The sequence below is a fragment of the Equus asinus genome, chromosome 9 (assembly GCF_041296235.1).
Source record: "Equus asinus isolate D_3611 breed Donkey chromosome 9, EquAss-T2T_v2, whole genome shotgun sequence".
Lineage (NCBI taxonomy): Eukaryota > Metazoa > Chordata > Mammalia > Perissodactyla > Equidae > Equus > Equus asinus.
The window spans coordinates 11284328-11301515 of NC_091798.1; the positions used below are offsets into that span (position 1 = coordinate 11284328).

The window sequence follows — 17188 nt, forward strand, 5'->3', positions numbered from 1 at the left end:
CAAATTTTTAATGATTTTGTTTATTTATTACTCATCCACGTTTTCAATACTTTTTCCTGTAATGAGTGCTGTTCACGTCCTAACCCCAGGACCGTGAACATGACCTTATTTGGAAAGAGTTGTCTTTTCAGATACAATCAAGATAAGATGAGGTTGTGCTCAGTTAGGGTGGGTCCTAACCCGATACAACTGGTGATGTTGTAAGAAGAAAAAAAGACTCTGAGACACACACAGGGAGAAGGCCACGTGACTGCGGCAGCAGAGACTGGAGGACACAGCGACAAGAGCACTGAGGATTGCCAGCAGACGCGAGGAGAAAGGCGAGGACGGATTCTCTCCTGGAGCCCTCAGATAAAGCAGGCCCTGTGGATGCCTTGATTTCAGACCTCTGGCTTCTAGAACTGTGGGAGGATAAATTCCTGTTGTTTTACGCCACCCAGCTTTTGGTAATTCATTACGGCAGCTCTTGGACTTATCATACTTGCATGTCAGAAAGGACCAAAAGTTAGACCAAAAAAAAAAAGAGAGAGAGAGAGAGAGGAAGAGGAGGAGAGAAAGAGAAAGAGAAGGAGAAGCCTGAATTGTGTTTGCTCAGGGCTCAGCCCAGATGTGCAGAGAGTGTTTGTTGAATGAATAAATGTCTTTTTTTTTTTTTTGAGGAAGATTAGCCCTGAGCTAACATCTGCTGCCAATCCTCCTCTTTGTTTTTTGCTGAGGAAGACTGGCCCTGAGCTAACATCCGTGCCCATCTTCCTCTACTTTATATGTGGGACGCCTACCACAGCATGGCTTGCCAAGGGGTGCCATGTCCACACCCGGGATCCGAACCAGCGAACCCTGGGCCGCCGAAGCGGAACGTGTGCACTTAACCAATGCACAACTGGGCCCGCCCCTAAATGTCTTTTTTGTATGAAGTTGTCCTTCTCTTTGTCCTGACTCCCCACCCATCTCCTTCTCTATCTCCACAGCTAGGGCAGCATGCTCAGTACAGCTCCACGCAGGCTGCACAGGTGGGTGGGTGGGAAGCTGAAGGAGCCGTGGGTCAACAGCTCTGTCACCGTTGGCCTCACTGGGGTCCCTGTGTGACACCATGCCATCTCCTCATATCTGGTTTCTTGTTCTTTGTGACCAAGCCACACCTTGTCATCGGTCAGTCCTTCATGCTGCTTCTAGCACAGTCTTCCTAAAACATGTCACACCAAACCACACCCCCTGTAAAGATTGTCAGGGGCTCCCAGCTCCTTGCCAGGCGTTCAAGGCCACTGTCTATTCCAAGCCGTTTTCTGGGCTTATCCCCCACCCCAACATCCAATGAGTCTTATGCCCACTAGGGCACCTTCCTGCCTTCTCTGAGCATCAACTCCCTGCTCAGCCTCTCAGGAAGAGGGAGCAGAGTGGGGACTTGTAGCTGGATGGGCTCTCTCTGCAGCAGAGGAAGAAACAGCAGATGTCCTCTGCTCCCCTGAGTGACCCCGTCAGCCTTGAAGAATCGCAGGAAGCAGTGCTGGGACCTGCTGATCAGCCTTGGACATCCTCCCTCGGGCCAGCAGAGGACCAGGAGGCCAGAGCCTTCGGAGGCCTTGATCAGACGGCTTTCCACGCCTCTTTCCTCCTCCATCTCCGCTAGCAGGTGCCGTGATGACGAGGCTCCACGTAGAGAGGGGAGGCCAGCCGGGGAAGCCCGCCGGTTCTCTCGTTGACTGTGCTGCAAACAGCTCTTGTTCCCGTGAGGTCACGCTCCTGAGCAGGGTTTTCAGGACGTCCTAGTTTGGTCAGGGGTAGCTTGCGTCTCGGGAACAGAGAACCCAGGCAAGATAACCGAAATTAGTGGAAGCTGGGAACAACATGGGACACACGGATGGGGGAGCCACCAGCCCTATGGAGGCATCTGGTCAGACGCAGCGGTGGCCACGCTTGCTGTCTCTCCTCTGTCTCCTTCCACCTCTCTCTCCATTTTCTGAATCGCTCTGGAGATCAGCTCTGTCTGCCCCCAGGGTCCCCAGATGGCAGCTTTTGTTCTCAAATCTTCCAGAGCCCCCGGCCCAGCCAACAAATCCAGTCTCTTCACACCTGGGAGCAAGAATTACTGTCACCACCTGACAGCAGACACGGGCACCCCAGTTGTGTGCTGGGCACCAGTCTAAGGTCTTTATGTGGATATTCTTAGTTAATTCTCAAGACAGCCCTACAAGGTGGGTTTATTATTATCCTCATCCTAGATGGAAATAGAAGCTAAGAGTGAATAAGTGACTTGCCTAAGATCACTCAGCTTGTGAGCTGGGAAGTCGGGATTCCAACTCGGGCAACCCAGGTCCAAGGCCTGCGTCCTGAAAACGATTGACCCCACTCAGCTTCCGGATCGATTCTACTGGATCAGCTGTCCCTTCCTGTCCCAATCAGCAATGGCCACTAGGCTGGGGTGGGTCCGTGGCACTCCAGGGCTGTGGAAGGAGGAGGGCACAGGGCTCTCCCCAGAACAGAAGCTCCACCGGGGCAGGGATTTTCGTGTCTTGTGCCCTGACATATCTGGTGCCTAGAACAGTGCCTGGCACACGGTAGGCGCTCAGGGACTGCTGGATGAAGGAACCCCAAGCATCTTGGACTTGTCCCTGACAAATGAAAAAGAAGAGGCAGATTTTGCTTTGTTAGAGGCATATATGACTGTCACCCTTCAAAAAACAGATAGTCCTCTCCTGCGGGCCTCCTTGTCACTGGTTTAATCCGGGAGCACCCGCTCAAGGCTATGCTGTAGGATGTAATAGCCATAAAGGCAACAGGCCCTGTGCTCAATATGGCGGAACCGACAGTCTGGGTTAAATAAGACCAGGTCCGTGTTTCTTCTCGGAGTCTTCAACCACCTAGCGAGCCTCCACGACTTGCACGCATTTCTTCCCAAAGTTATTTGACCATGAAACCCTCTGTTCCAAAGGCATCTCGTGGCGCTAGTAGGATGAACAATGTACCAGGAAAAATGAAATTTCAATCAGATATGTTGCACGGATTTCATGTGAACAGTATGTAAGTCCCTACTACATGCAAGGGGACACAGTCTCTGGCTCCCCGCAGCTCCCCTGGGCTTGGAAGGGCTCTTGGAGCTAGCCCGTCTGTGTGCTCACTTCCCGCCTGCCCTCGTGGACCCCACTTGCTGGAGCTCTCCCCCGAAGCTGCAGCTCCCAGGCCTCCCCGGTCGGTCCCGATTGTCTTGGAGATGGAGTTTCTCTTCCCACAGTTGGGCTGTCTGGTCTCGACCTCTTCTCTAGCACTGTGGTTTAAAATGCAATTACATTTCCCTACGCAGGTTCTCGGCAGAATATTAAGCTGGAAAACAATTGCAGTAGATTGCACTAATTATTTTCGTTTCGTTTTGCAAATCTGGAGGTTGGGACCTCAGATTGGGATGTAAATGAATGAGAATTAGCCAGCATCTTGTCAGCTGATGCATTTCTTCGGCGCCAGGTACGTGGCTCTCTGCTTGGGAGATTTACATCCTTAAAGCCCTTTCTGGGCTCCTCTTATCCACCTAACGTGTGGTATTATCTTCCAGAACTTTCCAGGGCATGTTCTTGGACTTGGCTATTCTTTGGGTTTTTTTTTTGAAGAGCATAGATTATTATAAAGAATTAAATCTATTACTACTAAAAACTGTTTCTTTGTGTTCGTTTTTTCTTAAACATTTGCATCAAGCAAAAATGTTGAAGGTCTAGCAGCCAGGCTTTTCCTCTCCCCAGCATGAAAGCCCATCCTGGCGTGGATGTCCGGGCTCTGTCTCCCAGGCCACTCTCCCCGCTCCCCCGCCCGATACTGCACTGCGTTGATCTGTCTGGATCTCAGCCAAGGCCCTTCATGTCCTTTGGCTTCCCAACTGGGTTGCTGAGCGGGCAGCGCTGGCAGGAGAAGGGAGGGAGGCAGGAGAGCCAAGTCGGGATTGATAGCCTTGCCCCCCCACCCCGACCTCCACGGCCAAGGGCAGCCCTCTCCACACAGTCCCTGCGTTCTGCTCAGTTGCTCCCTCCCCTCTTCTCCTCAGGCCCAGGGGGGTCCTCCCCTGTGGTTTCCAGCATCTTGTCCACACCTTTGCAAACAGGAGCGGCATAACCACTCTTTGGAAGACCCCAATGTCCTTGCACCATCTGTTTCCCGGGGCCTCACCAATAGGGCCATTCAGGCTCCCCTACTCCCCCCTCCATGAAGGATCTGCTGCTCAGTTCCTTGGGGGTGTCCATGATGCCAGTTTGGGACAAAAGGGGAGAGAGAGGAGACCACGGAGGAGACAGATGGAAGAGGAAAAGAGGATTTTGAGAAAAATCATTGCACACGAGGAATTCCCTTTCCGGTGTTTGAGAAATATGAGTCAAGATGGCCAGCTCCCTGAGCACCCATCTGGGCTGCACGGGGCTTCTGACCCCACCAGCAGGCCTGGACCTGGTGGGCGCGACCCCAGCGTGCAGATTTGCAGGTTTCACTGATTTTTCAGGCTCTCCAGAGTGGCTGATTCTCTAAACCCTGCATCTATCTATCCTACTGTTACCAAAATAGGAGCTCCAAAAACTAAACTGGACCCTCCGAAGTGGACCAGAGACAAATCCCCGGGCTTCACGGTGGCCAACAGAGGGGTTGGCAAAGGACCTTCTCTTCTTCCTTGTGAAAGAGACACCTCTGAAACCCACATCCGGGGCAGGACATGACTACTGCCCCCGCAGAAGACCAGGGTTCAGCATCTTGAGAACTGATCCAGCACGTTCCCTAGGCACTGACGAATCAGACGGTCCAGGCACAGTGCCTGCTCCCTAGGGGGCAGGCCCCCCAGACAACAGTGACACAGCAGAAAACATGGCTCAGGATGGGAAAGCACCTCAGAGGGGCCGGGTGGCCTGCTGGAGGAGGAGAGGATGCCTGCACCAAGTCTTCAAAGATAAGTAAAGCTGGTAGCAGAGAGATCGGGGAGTGGAAAGGTAGAAGGCACAGCCAATATAAGGCTGGAGGCTGGAAACAGCATGGGGCATGGGGAAGCTGGGCAGGCCAGTGTTGCTAGAGCATCATGTGGGAGCTGAGCATGTAGCAAGGAAGCTGGAGAACCAGGAGGGGCCAGGTCAAGGGGGACCTTGAATATCATGCCTAGGCACTTGGCTACTAACCTGTGAGTTAACCTATAAGCTACCAGAAGGGTCAGGCAGAGCAATGACAAGGTGTGTACCGGAGGACCCCTTGGGGGCTGTGGGAAGGTGCATCAGAGGGGAGATCCTAAAAGGCTGAGGACCAGCTGGAAGACCTGCTGCCACGTCAGGGGAGAGGGGGGCCAGGGATGGGAACGCGGGAGGGTGCAAGGCCTCAGACGGCTGTTCTCCTATTGTCCAGGCAAGAGTCATTTCCAGGGGCTGTGAGGATGCCGTTCAGACTGTGCCAAGAGCAGTGATGCCTTTGTGATGCTAAGAGCTGGCGCTTTGTCCCTCAGCCCGACATGAGAGCACGCAGGGATGGACATGAGGCAGGGAGGCGAGGAGTGGGGCAGCCAGAAGACAGGTCCTCATTGGTCAGCTGCCTGGGGGCACCAATTCCCATGGTATTTAGAATCTTCAGGGCCTGGTGGTCCTTGGCTCAGAGGACAGTGAGGCTGTGACAGTCTCTTTCTGCCTTTCACAGGGTTCACCTGCTAGGGGTTTCTGACAGCCCCCAAGGGGCATTCGGCTAATGGGAATGGGCTTGGGCTCCAGAGGTGACCATCTGCCCCACTCTTTGTTTCCTTGGGGAGGAGGCGTACCGGAGATGTCAGACACAGAGCCACATTCCGGCACAGGTTTCTCTCCATCCCCCCTCCCAGGTCACAGTGTGGACTGACACCAACTGGGAAAGGCTGATGCAAACAGGGCCCAGCTCTGCAGACCCAGAATTGGAAATGAGAGACCCAAGCTAGAAGCAGCGGAGAGAGGCATGTCGTTCTGGAGGCTAAGAGAGGCCAGAGGGCCACAGTGGGCCACAAGGGGCTCTGAGAATGCTGGAGCCGAGAGAAAAAGTCTGGGTGAGGGAGGGAGGAAGCCCACTGGTTGAAACATTAAAATGAAACGGCCCCAGAGTCCATAGACAGAGCTCAGCCAGGTCCCCGCACGTAGAGCAGGAGAGGGAAAATCCAGCCCCCCCAGGACCCCTCAAAGCCACTCATCACCCCAGGCTGAACTTCCACGATCTGTGAGTTTCCCCATCACCCCCGTGTATCTTCCGTCAGACCCCTGTCACCCTGTGACCAACGGACAAAGCAGATGGGGCGTGGTCCTTCCTACCTTCAGATCCCGGGCTGGGACGCCCCACCTCCGGCTCCGTTCACACCTCTCCAGACGTGAGGGATGGAGGAAGCCTTGCTGGCCCTCTAGGACAGCATCCCCAGATGTGGGCCACTGGGGTATGTGAGAGGATTTAGGGGGCACAGACAAACTTTTTCTTAAAAAATTTAATATTTATGGATTAATTTTAATATGCATTAGAAAAATTACACAACTAGCCTGTAATATATGCGACTTGATGATACAGTTTAGAACGAGGGTAAACTTAATTAAATAAAAAGTGAGAGATAACAGATAAACGTGGAGTCTCAGTACAAGTGGGGCTGATGTAGTTGATACTGAACTTTGAAGACTGACATTCCGGAAAGATTGCCCCTGGCTGGTCCTTTCCTCTCTACCATGCTTCATGAATGAACCACTCTCCTCTGCTTGAATGCTTCTCAAAATGGGCAAATCACTACCTAATAAGGCAACTGTGACCGTCTCTAGATCCAGGAAGCCGACTCGCTCCAGTGCCACAGTTTAGCCCCACAAACTTGTGTCAGTCGCCTGTGATGCACCTCATGTGGACTAGGCGCTGGAATACGGAGCTTACAAAGACTCAGCTCTGCCTCTTTGCCCAAGGGCTTTTGCCTCTTGAGCCTCCCACTTCCCCAGCTGTAGAGTGGGTATAATGCCCCGTTAAATAAGGAAAGCCCCTGGTACATGGTGGGTGCTCAGTAAATGTTACTTCTCTTTTCCTTGACCCCCTCACCAACTTCTTGTGCAACACAGATACTGGATTAGTGTAATAGAAGGGGCATGGTCTTAGGGACTCCCTAGCTAGCTGTGTGACCTTGGGTAGGTCACTCAACCTCTCTGAGCCTCAGCTTCGCCATCTGTAAAATGGAGATAACGCTACCATTCATTGTGCTTTTATGCAGATAACATGAGATGTTACTTGCAAAGCTCCCAGCATAGCATCTGTTCAAACTTCCCCTTAAAAAAACTTTTCTTGTCTGAACCAGTGCCACCCTCTGTAGCCCCATCTCAGGGCCAAGCTGTGGGTGAGGCAGACAGGGCAGCGCCGAGGGAGGCCACCCCTCCTGGGACCTGCTCTTTCTCTCTGTTCTTTGTCTCTTGTGGTCCAGAGTCCTCTCCGGCTCATCCCGGCCCCTGTTTCCACCGCACGCTCCCAGCCGCAGCCGGGCGCAGAGGAGGCAAAGACCCCACTGGCCGGCCTGCAGCTGCCCTCTGCACCCCTTCCTCACTCCCTGCCATCACCCCCTTCTCTTCCTCTCCAGGCCTTCCTGTCTCCCCTCCGCAGCCCTCACTTCCAGACAACAGTCACTTTTTACATGCCCTGCCTTCCTGGTAGGAGGTCCTACCTGTCCTGACTACAGAACCGTCAGGGCCCTGGAAAACCATGAACCCACGAAATCTGACCTGTGACACATAAAACAGGCCACGTCCCTACCCAGCGGCTGTGAGAGCTTCTGCTTCTCTCTGCCCTCCCAACTCCCCCCACCCACACCCCAATGTCACTGGAGATGAGCATGCGAGCTTGTGGCCTCTCAGGTCCCCTGCTGACGACTTCCTTCTGTGTGCTGTGTGTGCCATGGGCAGAAAGGCAGAGCGGTCCCCTCACCTCCTCAGGCTCTGGCACTGGGTCCGGCACTAGGGATCCGGCCAGGAAACGTTTGTGGGAGGGACGGAGGGAGATCTGAGCAGGGGACATGGGCACCACGGCCAGCCTTCTTCCACTGCCTGCTGACATTTGCTTTCTTTGCAAGCAGCTGCCTTGGGCAGTTCCAGAAATGCACACAGGACCGTGTGGCCTGGGGCCTGTGCTCTCAGAAGCAGCATCATCTGCCAGGTCAATGTGAAATCCCCAGCCCTGGGCATTCACGCACAACACTCAAGTGATCTCGTGCATTCCTGGGTGACAGCGCCGGGGCCACAGCCCCCATGGGCAGGAGCCAGCGCCCGGGGCCGTCCCAGCAAATGCAGGGTGGTGCTCTGAGATCATTGTCATGAGAGCTGCCATCTCTGCAACGTGCCAGGTCTGGGGCCCGTGGCCCACATGCACCTTCTCACATGTTCCCCTGGCAACACCTGGGGGAAATATCCACGCCTCCATCGTGCTGCGGAGAGAACTAAAGCACAGAGAGGTGGGGAGACTGCTGGAAGTCACACAGCAGCAAGTGCTGAGGCTGGATTTGAACTCCTGTTTGCCTGGCCCTCAAGTCTGCCCTCCTGACCACATGCTTTGCAGCAAATGGGGCTGACCGAGAAGGGACAGAGGGACTTCCCACAATGCACGGGACACAACCATAGGTTGGCATGCGGTGTCCTTGGCGTGCCCAAATCAGAAGAGGGAAATCCACTTGAGGGGCAAGGATGGATAGGGGCACAGCGGCTCAAGGCCCACAGGACGCATACAGGCCCAGCCTCGGAGAGGCAGAAGGGAGCGGGAAGGCGAGGAGAGGTCTTGCGGCCCAGGCCCAGGAGTGAGCCAGAAAACCTGTGCTCTGGGCCCACATGTGCCTCTTGCTGGCTGTGTGACACAGGGCATGTGTCCTCACCTCTCTGAACCTCTGCTCCAATGTCTGCACAGCAAGGAAGTTAGGGAGAGTGAGGAGCCGTCTGTCCAAAGGTGCCTGGCACAGCGGAGGCCCCTGCAAACCTTTACCCTCTCACTTCCTCCCCTCCCTTTTTCCTTCCCTCTCACCTTCCCTGGCTCCTTCCTTCTTTACCTCTCTTTCTTCGTCTTTATTTTCTCCCTCTCCACCCCCTTCTTGGAAACTTCTTTTCAGAGGCTTTGCAGAGCCCCAGTCCCCCTTCCAGGGGACCGCACTGCCCTGTAGGACACCCAGCGGACAGCTGACTCCCAGCCTTCAGCAAGTTTTGACCTTCAGTGGGTTTTGGGGGGTGGGGCGAGGCCCTGGGGGCGCCTCCCAGGTGCTCTGCGCAGCCACAAAGGCCGCCTTCCAGCAGGGCCAGAAAAAGCAGGGCTCCCAATCCCCCACAGACTAAACCTAGCAACAGTCAGCGTTCCTATGGCAACCCAAGATTTATTTTTAGTCCTACTTTAACATTAACATGATGTGAGGGGATCTGAGACTTGCATTACTCTCTTTTAAACAGCACCAAAAAAAGGGGAAGAAAGAAAAGCAAGAACGTCTCTTTGTGAGGAGGATGAACCACCGGGGGGAACGTGGACGCCCAGCGGGTTTGCCGGGACTCGTCTCGGGGAAAGTCAGCGGCTCTCTGCCTCCCGTGGGGAGGCTTCGGGACGGGATGGGAAGGACGAGGGGGTGTGAGCCGGGTCAGCCTAACCCAGGTGGAAACAGCTGTGGCCCTTCCCCTCCGCAGCTCCACGGCCAGAGCTGGGGGAGATGAACCGCACTTTGCGAAGGGCCTCTGAACCTCCAGTTTAACCAGCGAGGGAAAGAAGAAAACCCAGCATGGGGCGGGGGGACTGGGGGGGGGGGGGCGGCGCTAAATGACCACGTGACCCGGGATGCCGACCCCGGGGGGATTCCAGCCAGATCCTCAGGGACTCAGAAGGAAGCAAGGGCTGGTGTCTGCCACCCTCCCCCCCCCCCCCCCCCCCGCCCCCTAGAGGACTCGGAGGTTGGATGTCCCCGGGGAGAAGGCAGGGCTAGGGTGGGCGGAGGGCAGGGGCCGGGTACAGATGGAGAGATGGAGGCCGAGGACAGGATGCTGGACACTGGCTGTGAGGATGTGGGTTCAAACCCTGCTCTGTGCTCAGCCCGGGCCGCTTGCGGGCGGGGCAGACCCAGTGTGGAAGGTGCTGTTCTGGGCAAGAGATGCTCGGGGTGGAAGAGACGCCCCAGCTGGTTCTGGAACAGAGAAGTGGAGACGGGCAGCCGGACGGAGCAGGAAAGGCCTCTCTAGCTTTTCAGCTGTACAGCCTGGGATCCTCTCTTGTAAAATTATCCGGTGTTGGTTGCTTTTTTCTGTCCAGTGAGGGCTCCTGGTTCCTCTGATCAGAGATGGTACCCCGAGCCCTAGGCCTGGCCGCTGAAAATACTCCATCCTGGGCCAGCGTGATTGGGCCAAGGAACGGGCACGTGACCAGGCACGGCCAATCGGAGCCCTTCCCTGGACCGAGCCCCGGCCCCAGGAGAAAGAGGCTCTCCTGCCCATGGCTGAGCAGGGGCTCCCGAGAATCTGGATCTTGGCCTCCAGGAAATGGCACAGCAGCAGGAGGAGAAAAAGAAGGCCGCCGGCAGAGAGAGGAAGGGACGGGCCGTTCACTGGCTGGCACCCACATTGCTTCCTGCAGTTCTGGGCCTTTGGCATTAGGCTCCTCGGTTTTCCCTTAAGGCCATTTGAGTTGGCTTCTGCCTCTGACCATTGAGCAAACCTGACTGATCAGACGGTCGCTGGGATTTCGCAGAGGGCAAAGCACCTTGGGAAGGGAGAAAGGAAGGAACCCTGATTCTGCGCCTGCTGTATATTAGGCACCACGCCGGGGGATCTGTTCCAGCGCTCATAACCACCTTGGAAATTAAATATTAGTATTGCCTGCAAAGAGCCTGGGGCACAGAGAAGCAAAGTCACTTGCTCAAGGGCACACAGCCAGCAAATGCCAGAGATGCCCAGCCTGTGCTCCAGCCACAGCTGTTCCCCAGACGTGCCGGGAGCTCTCCGGGTGCTGTGCCATGCCAGGCTCCTGGTGTTCCTTCTGCCTGGAGCGTCCTCCCCTCCTTGTCCACCAACTCAGCTGACATCTTACCTTTCTCACCTTAGTTTTCTGTGACTCACAATATGCCCCCCCCTCCAACACACGCGTGCCTGGCCCTTAACCCAGGTGCACTCTGTCCTCCCTGCCCTGGTCAAGGTCGTCGATCCTGGAGGGACGTGCAGGACTACAGCGGGATTACAGCCCCCATGCCCCTCCCTGCACAGACTCCGTCCGAGCCGCAGCATCCCTGTGCGGCCCAGGCGCTTGGCCACCCCGAAAGAGGGTTTGACACAGTCATTCACTTCTTTGCCTTTAAAGGAAATGCCAGTAAACAGCTCTTCTGCTCTGACCCGAGCACAGACGGCGGGATTTGAGGCCCTCGAGAGGGGGTGTCTGCAGGTCAGGAAGCCTCTGAGAAGTCTCCCGGTCACTGCGCGCGATGAGAGGCTGCCCTCGGGTGGACCCGCAGCCGGCTTCCCCGCCCCCCTGGGCTCCAGCTGTTTTGAGAGTACAGATGGGACGGGTCGGGGTGGGGGCAGGAGAGAAAGCAGATCCCGAACCTGGGGAGTGTCTCCCGCACGGCCAGGGCTGTAATATGCTGGCCCCCGATAGTTCCCTGAGCAAGAAAATTTCAGCCAAAAACCGGGGGACTTTTCCATCTGGACAACATCAGATTCCTGTCTCATTCAGGCTCAACGTAAACAAGGTGGGGTGGGAGTGGGGAGCATTGGGTGACGATGTGGGAGCTGGCGGAGAGCTCGTCTCCATCCCACCCCCACCCGCCGGGACCAGGAGCAGCAGCTCCCCAAGCCGAGCCCCAGAGCCGCATCTCAGAGGGCGAGCCAGGGACCAGACGCTCAGGAAGTCCCTCCCAGCTCTGCCCATCGCAGCACCCACGGTGTGAAGGGGGCAACCTCACCATGGCCGGGGGTGTGGGTGGGACGTCCACCAAATTCCTGACCATAAACCAGGCAAGCTGAGGCCTCAGAGAAGACTGGGACATCGATCTTTGTTAGGCCACCTCAAGAACACCCACCAACCAGCCAGGATTCCAGGAGCCAGGTGGTCCTGGGTGAAATCCCAGCTCCCCACCCTGTTGCTGTGTGACCTTGGCCCCCTGAGGCTGAGTCTCAGTTTCCATTTCCGCCCCCAGGGTTTCCCAGGCCCCACCGTGGTCAGGGCCACATTGTGACTTGTGTGGGCCCCGGGCACTTTGTCTTCCTGGCCCCTTACTCTATAAAAATTTACTAAAAATGATACCTTGGGACTGCATTGGTATAAAGATGAATGTATTCAAAGTAGATTATGTTAATTATTTTTTATGATTTTACAAGAAATGAGCACATTTTCTTGGGCCCCTGAACGTCTAAGTGGGCCCTGGGCATTGTGCCGCTGGTGCCTAGTGGATGTCAGTCCTGGGTCCTGTGATGTTTCTGACACACAATTGTGCAACCTCATAGCAGCTACTGAATCGAGCTTCACACACCCCAGGGTGCACCCCTCTTTCTGACCATCTTTGGGGAAGCCCTGTTGAGATCAGCGTCTCCCACAGTGGGTTGGGGCTTGGAGACTGGGAGTCCCCGGGGGGTGAGAGGCTGGATTAGGTCAGGTGAGGCTGGGGACTGCTGATTTTCAGCGCAGTCAGATCCAGGGACCCGGGTGGCTTGTGTTCTGGAGAACTGGGCGTCTGACTCCAGCACATGTGGAGATGGGCCTGGGACCTGGGGCCTGCGTGTGCTGGGCTGACCCAGCTCTCATTTGCCAACAACCCCCCAGGGGCCAGGTCTGTGCCACAGCAAGTGCCCCATGTGTGCGATCTCATTTAGTGAGGGCAGGATTGATATCCTTTCCAGATGGGGAAACTGAGGCTCAGAAAGAGCTTACCATCTCCTTCCAACTTTATCTCCCTGGCTTCTCCTTTAGTCCAACAGGTCCAGATACATCCTAGCAGTCCCGCCTCTGGGCCTTTACACATGCCATTCCCTCAGCCAAGAATTCCCTCCCTCGTGCCTTCCATCCGCTGCTTCGAGGCCAAGGTCAAGCCTTCCTGGTTGCCTTGGCTCCTTATGATCATCCTCACCTTAGAACTCCCGGCGTACTTGTCACCTATACACTCATTTAACCCAATAAATGTTTATCACGCATCCACACTGGGCCCCGTGTTGGGCTCAGGGGGCGCAAAGGTGACTCAGTTCTGCACTGGACTGGAAGCAGCTCCTGTTCTGTCCTGTTGGGGAGACAGGCATATACGGGTTGTGGCAATGCAGAGATCCAGGATGCAGTGTGTTGGGGGGATCCTGATGCCGTGAGGCTGGGAGGAGAGGGTCCCCACCTCTCAGGGGGCTGACGTTTGAGCTGGGAATGGCACAGTTAGTAGGCATTCCCCTCCTGGAGGAAAGGAAAGATGAGGGCACAGCTGGGGCAGGGAGGGGGGAGAGGTGAGGAAGGAGGTGGGGGGGGGACGGAGGAGGAGAGGAAGGGGCGACTGAAGGTGGTGCATCTGACAGGATCTAGGAGGAAGCCCCGGGTGCAGTCCAGCCGGGTGGTGTGAGGGGTTTCCCAGGTATGGGCAGGGCGTAGGGAAATCAGCATGGCGCAGAGCTGTCCTGGGGAAGCCAGCTTGCCCCAGGCTGAAGGAGCAACAGACAGGACCACCTGTGTGGAGAGGGCTGCCTTGCGGAAGCCCTGAGGCAGGCAGTGGGGGGGCGGGGCCCAGCCCCTGCCAGCTCCTGTCTAGAAGCCGTGGTGCAGGGAGCCGCTGTGGTCAGCCTCCTGGGCGGGCTCAGGGCCGAGGGCGGAGGGGGCACCCGGAGGCAGAAGGAGAGCGGAGGGCAAGGAGGAGCCACTGCAGAGACCACAGGGTCTCCAGGAAGCCAGGGCCTGCGTTCAGCTACCACCCAGCTCAGAGCCACGCTAGGGTCAGAGACCCTCCCCCCCTGCCACCAAGGCTCGGATCCTGGTGGGAAATGGTGGTTCTGCGGGGTCCTATCTAGTTCCGGCATTGTTAAGATGTCACCTGAAAATAGAAACGCCGCCTGGGCCGCCATGGAAACGCTTCTGCCTCCCTCGTGCCTGGTGCCTGCGGGCCACCGCCCGCGATGGAAGCTGCTCTCCCCCACGCTCGTCCAGCCGCCGAGAGAGAGAGCCGGCTGCCCCCAGATGTGGTCACATCGTTTTATTCTCGCCCCAACTCTCGGGGGCAGCCTCTTCCTCTTCCTTTTTATAGATGAGAAGCTGAGGGTCAGGGTGGTCGTAACCTGCTCAAGATCACGGCTAGTAAGGGATGGGGCTGGTGTTTGCATCTGCGGCCAGAAGCAGGTGTCATGAGTTCTCAAAGGAGGGAATGACCAAGAAACCAATGAACTGCAGAGTAGCTATTTTCCCCCCTTCATCCATCCATCCAATCACGTAATCAAGTATAAGAAGAGCCAACATTTCTTTAGTGGCTACTGTGTGCCCAGCTCTGTGCTGAGCCTTCTCACACATGCTCTCGGTTAATCTCAATAACATTGAAAAGTAGGTATGATTCTTACCTTTATTTTATCAGTCATAAAACTGAAATTCAGAGAGGTTAAGCAACTTGCCCAAAGCCACACAGTGATGAAGAGGTGGGACCAGGACTCCAAGGCCAGGGCTCCTCATGCTCACCAGCCAGGCCCTGTGCCAGGCTGTGCCAAACAGACTTGACCAATGTCCAGGCCCTGCCCCCAGGGTGCTCCTGAGGAGAATTTGGTGGCCTTTTTTCTTGGAAAGGTGTTTCTGAAAATTCAGGCGTGGTCTCCCCTTTCTATAAACTTCCAAAGAGGCAAAGCCAGGTGGCGATGCCCACAGGTGGCACGGCCTCACCCCAGCCCATGTGGCGGGGAGCCCACGTGGCCTCTCTGAGGGCCTCTCCTTCCCCTTCAGTGGGGAGAGGGGAGTCTTGGGTGACGGCGCTGCAGAGGCTCCCTGCCTTGCCGAGGGACCCTGGGGAGAGCAGATGGGAGAGGCCAGCACAACTCCTTCCTTCCCAGTTGTCGTGGGCTGAACTGAGTCCCTCAATGTTCCCGTGCTGATGCCCTAGCCCTTGGGACTTCAAGACGTGGCCTTATTTGGAGAGAGGGTCTTTGTAGAGGCAGTCAAAGTAAATGAGGTCACAGGGTGGGCCCTAACCCGATAGGATTGGTGTCCTTATAAAAAAGGGACGTTTTGACCCAGAGACCAACATGCAGAGAGGGAAGACGTGCACACACGCACACGCGCACACACACGAAGGGGGACACCAGGTGAAGCGAGGGCAGAGGCCACGCCAGGGCACACCAAAGGGTGCAGCTAACCACTGTGAGCGAGGGGCAGGCTGGAACAGGGGCTCCCTGACGGCCCTCAGGGACCAGCCCGCCAACACCCTGACTCAGCCTCCAGCCCCTACAGCTCTGAGAGGGTGCGTTTCTGTGGTTGAAACCACTCAGTCTGTGGGGCCTGGTTCCAGCAGCCCTCGCAAACCCAGACGCCAGCCTTCTCTGCGAGGGACAGGCCTTGTTGGCCCCGGTGTGGGTCCCCCTTTATTTCTGAGCATTCCCTGGCAGCCAGCGTGAGAGGGGGTCCCGGAAAGAGCCAGGCTTCAAGGGCAGCCTCGGCCTGCTGTGGTCCCTGGCAGCAGGCAGATGAACCCTTGATGGAGTGGCATCCTCATCTGCTCCTCTGGCCAGCTATGGGGGCACTTGGTGACGGCCCTCTCTGTGCAGGTGGGGAGGCAGGAGAAGGGCCTTCTGCCAGCGTGGGGCAGGCCTGGGGTTCGGACCCGATTCGCTCCTCTCCAGGGCTCAGGACTGTCACTGCCGTGCTCGTCTGCTTCCCAGGAGGAACCAAGAGGCAGCTGAGGCAGAGCTGCCCTCGCTGTCAGGGCAGCCACTGGCCGCTGGAGCATGAAGCCCTTGCGGGGCCCTCGGCCAGCTGCCATCAGCATGCGGGACCCGTTGGGCTCCAGGGGATGGGAGCAGATGAGACAATGCATGTATGCACTTAGCACAGTGCCCGGGATGTGATTGGGTGCTCAGGAAGTCGAGGCTATCATTACTATTATTATTCTTTATGATTATTACCCACCCAGGCGGCAAAGACAGGTGGAGAAGGAGCAGGTCACAAACCTGAGTTCAAATCCCAGCTGAGTGACTCTGGACAAGTCACTCCACCTCTCTGAGCCTCAGTGTCCTCATCTGTACAGTGGGGATCAAAATCCTCACCTCAAAGGGCCGTTGGGAGAATCGGATGAGGAAACACGTATGGAGCTGCCTGGGGCTGTTTGGAATTAACAAAGAAAGAGTGTGTGGCAGCCCAGCGGCTCCCCCTTCCATGGAACCTGTCAAAGGAAATGACTCAGGTGAAGTCCCCCCACACGGCTGGTGCTCAGCTCAGGTGACACGCCGGGTGTTGGTCTCAGATGTGCATTTGTGTTGCACGTGTGCATGTGCATTGATGTGACGCCATCCTCGGTCGGCTCGCTGCGGGTCCCCCGCCCTCACGGCATATTATGCTTTTGTTCAGGCGACAGATTAGGAAAGGGATCCAGTTTATCTCCCAGGGGTGATGGGGCCCCTCCCAGGCCCTGTCTTGCAGGGACAGGACCCGCCTGCCAGCAGCGGCCCCAGAACAACCTTGGGCGCCGTTCTGGGTGGGTACACAAAGCCTGGGGTGTTCTCCGGGCCTGCTAGTTTGGTTTGTAACATGCTGGGATGCTCATTGCTGCTTCTGCCGCCCCTCCCTGTGTGCGATGGCGGGGGAGAGGGGGCGTTTGGCATCAGCCTGTCTCTGTCCCTGGGCCGCTGGACTGTCCGCCTGAAGGTGTCTGGCCCCGGCTGCTGGGATCTGGGAGTGGGTGGTTTCCCTAGTTTAACAGATGCGAGCACTGCGGCCCAAAGAAGAGTCACAGCTCACGAGAAGCCGAAGGCACGCAGGCCCGTGGCTTCCAGTTCCGGGCCGGCTGTCTTTCTACCAAACTCCCCGCCCGCCAGAGAGAGGACCAACCTGAGCTGAGAGCCAGGGGCCAGGCACCGTCTTCCTTTAGCTCCCACTGGGTGACCATCCCATTGCCCTCATGGGGGAAACTTCACATTCGCGTCCCCACAGTCAGTGCTGGACGGCACAGTGGCCGGGGGTGGTATGGGGGACAGGAGTTGCTTGCCAGATGCTCTCTGGGAATCAAATGAGAGCAAATGGGCTTTAATGGAGAGACACCCGGAGT

General features: G+C 56.5%; 1 long non-coding RNA gene across 1 annotated transcript; it reads left to right on the forward strand.

The window, feature by feature from the left end:
* Window positions 1-4830: 4830 nt before the first annotated feature.
* On the forward strand, window positions 4831-12942 carry LOC123288750 (uncharacterized). Its single transcript, XR_006532265.2, has 3 exons — window positions 4831-6394; window positions 8051-8130; window positions 9402-12942. It is a non-coding gene; the product is annotated as an uncharacterized lncRNA (long non-coding RNA).
* Window positions 12943-17188: the final 4246 nt, after the last annotated feature.